The 5418-nt window shown below is 34.6% G+C and overlaps 1 pseudogene; it reads right to left on the bottom strand.

Moving 5' to 3' along the window:
- Nucleotides 1-3252: 3252 nt before the first annotated feature.
- LOC104656877 lies at nt 3253-4370 on the bottom strand (annotated as a pseudogene).
- Nucleotides 4371-5418: the final 1048 nt, after the last annotated feature.

Raw genomic sequence — 5418 nt, forward strand, 5'->3', positions numbered from 1 at the left:
TGACAGAATTTCATTTTTTTATAGCTGAATAATATTCCTTTGTGTATAAGTGCACATTTTTTTTTCCCATTCATCTTTTGATGGACACTTAGGTTGACTGCATAGCTGGCTATTGTGAAAAATGCTGCAATGAACATGGGAGTACATATATCCTTTTGATATACTGATTTTTTTCTTTCGGATACATATGCAGCAGTGGAATTCCTGGATCATATGGTAGTTATATTTTCAGGTTTTTCTGAGGAACCCCCATACTATCCCATAGTGATTGTACTAATTTACATTCCCACCAACAGTGTACAAGGGTTCCCTTTTCTCCACATTCTCACCAGTATTCATTATTGCTGTCTTTTAGACAAAAGCCATTTTATCTGGGATCAGATAACAACTCTGTAGTTTTTTTTTTTTTTTTTTTCCCCTCTCTGATGATTAGGGATATTGAACATTATTTTGTATACCTGTTGGCCACTTCTTTTGAGAAATGTCTATTCAGATTTTTGCTCATTTTTAATTATATTATTATTGTTTTTCCTATATAGTTGTTTGAATTCCTTATATATTCTGGTCATTAATCCTTTGTTAGTGGGTAGTTTGCAAATACTTTCTCCAATTCTGTGAATTGGCTTTTCATTTTGTTTGTTGTTTACCGGACAGAAGATTTTTAGCTTTATGTGATCTCATATGTCCATTTTTGCTTTGGCTACCTGAGCTTTTGAGGATTTATTCTGAAAATCTTTGCCCAGAACAATATCCTAGTGTGTTTTGTCAGTGTTTTCTTCTAGTAGCTTCATAGCTTCAGGTATTAGATTAAGTTTTAAAGACATTTTTATTTGATTATGTAAATGGTCAGGGATTGGGTTCTAATTTTACCCTTCTGCATAGGGATATCCAGTTTTCCTAGTAACATTTCTTGAAGAGACTGTCCTTTCCTCAATGTTTGTTCTTTGCCCCTTTGTCAAAAATGAGTTGACGATAAATGCATGGATTTATTTCTGGGTGATTTATTCTGTTCTTTTTGTCTGTGTGTTTTTATGCCAGCACCATGCTGTTTTGGTTATTATAGCTTTGTAGTATTATTTGAAGTAATGTGATTCTTCCAGTTTTGTTGTTTATGCTCAGCATGTCTTTCAGTATTCTGGCTCTTTTGTGGTTTCATATAAATTTTAGAATTGCATTTTCTATTTCTCTGAAGGATGTCATTGGTATTTTGAGAGAGATTGCATTGAATCTACAGATTACTTTGGGTAGTATGGACATTTTAATAATTATTATTCTACCAGTATATGAATATTGAATATCTTTCCATTTGTGTCCTTTTTTTAACTTGTGAAATGTTTTTAATAGCAGGTATTTTCTATAGTATGTTGCTGGAAATCAAGAGGTTTATTAGCATGATACATATTCAGAAATGAGTTAGATACTTAAAAAGTCTAAACTCACTGATTTAGGAGTGCATATGTTGCAATCTCAAGAGAGCTTAATAGGCCATGTGGACTAAATTAATGCTTGCCTCTGGGTGGCAGGTATGCTTGTATTATAAAATTGTATTAGACATTAGCACCAGTGCAGAACATGCTCAGCATCATAAGATCCAAAACACCAGCACAAGTTTATCCATAATTAAAAAATAATTACCTCCTTCCTAAAATGTCAGAATAGTAGGTAATAGATAAATAATTTCAATCCAAATGAATAACTCTTGTACAAACAATTTCTCTTTTAGAAGCATGTGTGAGGATCAATTGACTAAATAGACATATTTAACATTGAAGATCTCCAATATTTTTTAAACTGAACATTGCCAGTTTACTGGAAGATTACTGAAAATGAAGTGATAAAAGATTCTTAAAACTTATTTAAAAATTCCTTCCCCGTTTATCAATAAATATGGCAAAAGAATAAAAGAAAATCCTAGGAAACCTGTTTTATTCATCATTCTCTCTATGTGTGTTTTAGTAAGTGGTGATGCTCCCATTGAAGGAATCCATTATTAACTTAATTTTCTAATAGAGGAACAGGGAAAAGATAATTATCACTTTCTGTGGATTAAATACTCATCAACTTTAAATAATAGCGATCTAGGAAATTCAGAAAGAGCAAAGATTTTTGGTTTATATTTTTGGTTTATATTTCATGGATGGTGCTGCTGTTCCAACCTTATAAAGTAAAGATGTCGGTTTTCCAAATTCCAGAAATTAAAATACTATCCCATCTCGCCATACTAACCAGTGCCCGTTGGGTCGTTTTAGAACAAGGAAGGGTTACAGAGTTGTCAGTTACACATGTACCGTTTTGATTTCAGGTCCTTTAACACACAGAAATCATACCAAATGGCAAGACACTGATTTTACATAACAGTTTATTACACATTAGCCAAATCAACTTATTTCACCAACCCAGTGTGAGGGGGCAAAAAACCATAACTACAAAACTACTTGACTTGACAGGATGTGTTTATCAATAAGTAGCTTAAACAACTTTCACCAATAAGGTGCCTAACTTGGTTTTTAAAATGGGAAAAAAGTAAACTATTGAAATTGTAAATCAGTTATAATTTGAACCTAATGAACCATGCAAGCAGCAAAGGTTAATAAACCAATGTGCTTTACATTTGTTCAAGTACTGATATTTCTGTATATAAAGATTTATCATATATATATATACTACAGCTATCATGGGAAGTGAAAAAAGATTTTTCCCAAAATGAAAATACTAAAACTAAATTAAAATACACATAGTTTTTCACACAAGATAAAATTTGACAAGTGAAAGTTTAATATGTCCCAGTTGACCATGTGTGAAAATGCAAAGTAGGTATTAAAACCGAGATATGTCCAAGATTTAAAACCAGTTTGTAATTGGGGGGAACATCTAAATCCTTAATTAAAAAACACAAATGAAGTGAAAGCTTTAAACTGATACACACTGTTCACATCTATATTTCAAATTTAGAAATGCATATATGCAAGCAGCAATAAAAAAGTATTCATGAAGAATGCGTCATCTCTGAAAATTATAAAAACATCCCTGCTACCAATATATTTCTAAATACAAAATTGCCTGCCATATTTGTTTCTTTTGTGTAGCAAGAAAAGTTCATTTTAACAACTGATAAAATTCAGTCTTTAGGTGTGAATGGTATGAATGACAGTCTTTTAAAAAAAATTTCTTAGTCATTTGGAATCCTTAAGCATGCAAAAGCTTTGAACATAAAGGTTCACAGAGAAACCGGGGTTGTCTTGTGGTATCCAGTTATGCCAGAGCTGGAAATGTCTCTGGGTCATCCAGGAGCAGAACCACTTCACTTGTCGGTCCTGCTGCCGCAGTTCAGACGTCTGCCACACCCATGTGTACCTCATCCTCCCTCACCATCAGGTTCTGGACAGCCAAGTTCTCCAAAATTAACCTTCAACTGAGACATTACATCATTTTTCTGGCTTCTGGAAAAGACGGTCCATAACAGAATCTGCAGCATGAGCCTCTTCACTCTTTGATTTATGAAAAACAACTTTCATCTTCCGCTGCCCTTCAGCAGCTTCATTTGGTTTTCAGATATTAAATTCCACTTTGACCACTCCTTATTTTGAATAGTCTTCCACTCATCGAGAATCATCTCTTTAGGACCCTCTTTCTGTACCTCTTCAACTTCACTCTCCTTATTTTCAGTGTCTGCCACTGGATGGTATTCAACTACAGATGTTTCCTCAGTCACATTTGATCAATCCAAATCAGTTAATTCATCTTTCACAGTTCCCCAGTAGTGAGGTCTACTGCCTCCACGTTTGTCCTCATGTTTCAGGACAGATCTATCACTTCAGCTATGCCTATAAAATTCACATTTGCCATGGGAATCAAATCCATCTCCTCAGCCCATTCTATGTCCGCAGCACCCTCGACCTCTTCCAAGACCACCACAGCGTCGACAGTCAATAAACTGAAAATTTGCGTCCACCCTTTTCTTCAAGTGGCTTTTCAAATCTTTATTCTAGAGGTGATTGTCTTTCTGGTCTTCTATTAATTACTTTTCCTTCAACCCGAAGTTGTTGATCAGGTCTTCTTCCAACTCATCTTATTCCTTCTTTCTTACGCACGATGAGCACCTGTGTCTCTTTCTTGTCAACTACGCCAACGCTGGGGCGCAGTGGTTTCTTGCGGTCTTTCTGGGACTCTTTACGCAGCTGTTTGCCTGCCATGTTGGAGGGTCTGAGCTGTGCTCTTGGCCCCAGGGCCCCCATTGTCACTCCTGCTGCCATTTATTTTTTATTCTCCCCTGACTTCAGCACCTCAAAGAGGTCCACTTCATCATCACACAACTGGTCAAAGTGGTTGGTGACCATTCAGCCACAGCCTGCCTGTAAGTGCCCAGGCATCATGGTGGCTCAGTGACATATTCCTCCATGGGTTGCAACAGGCTATGCCAAGCCAAGAGCTCCTGCCTCAGCTTTTCCTACACTATCCAGTTTTTATGTTCTCACCAATTTTTTAAATCAATGTTTTATGATTTTTATTATAAAGATCTTTCACTTCTTCAATTGAAGGTTTATTTCTATGTGTTTCACTTTATTTATAGCTATTATATATGAGATTATTTTCTTTTTCTTCTAGATTGTTTGCTGTTGGCATATATAAATGCTACAGATTTTTGTAAGTTAATTTTGTATCTTGCAACTTTATTGAATTTGTCAGTTCTAATAGTATTTTGGTGGGGTGCTCAAATTTTTCCAAATATAAGATTATAACCACTGCAAATAAAGATAATTTCACTTCTTTCTTTCCAATTTTGATGCTTTTCATTACTTTCTCTTGTTTAATTCCTCTGGCTAGAATTTCCACTACTGTGTTGGATAAAAGTGGGCATGCTGGTTTTGTTCCAGATCTAAGAGAAAAGGCTCTCAGCTTTTCCCTATTCAATATACTATCTGTGGGTTTTTATTGTGTCGAGGTATGTTCCTTCTATATCTAGTTTTATAAGAATTTTTATCAGGAAAGGATGTTGAACTGTATCAAATGAACTTTTTGGCATTAACTAAAATCATCATATATTAATAGATTTGTACTTCATTCTGTTGATGTGATGTCTCATATTTATTTATTAGTATATGGTGAACCATTCTTGCATTCCTGGGATGAATCTCATTTGATCATTACAGATAAACTTTGTAATGTGTTGTTGAATTTGGTTTGCTAATATTTAATTAAGGATATTTGTGTCTATGTTCATGAGTGATATTGGCTTGTAGCTTTGTTTTCTTTTGACATGTTTTTGTCTGGATTTAGTATCAGGGTAATACTGGTCTTATAGAATGAGTTTGAAAGTATTCCCTCCTTGATTTTGTAGAATAGTTCTAGCAAAATTGGTATTAGTTATTCTCTAAATGTTTGATAGAATTAAACAGTGAAGCCTCAGATCCTAGGATA

Source organism: Rhinopithecus roxellana, chromosome 12, assembly GCF_007565055.1.
Source record: "Rhinopithecus roxellana isolate Shanxi Qingling chromosome 12, ASM756505v1, whole genome shotgun sequence".
Lineage (NCBI taxonomy): Eukaryota > Metazoa > Chordata > Mammalia > Primates > Cercopithecidae > Rhinopithecus > Rhinopithecus roxellana.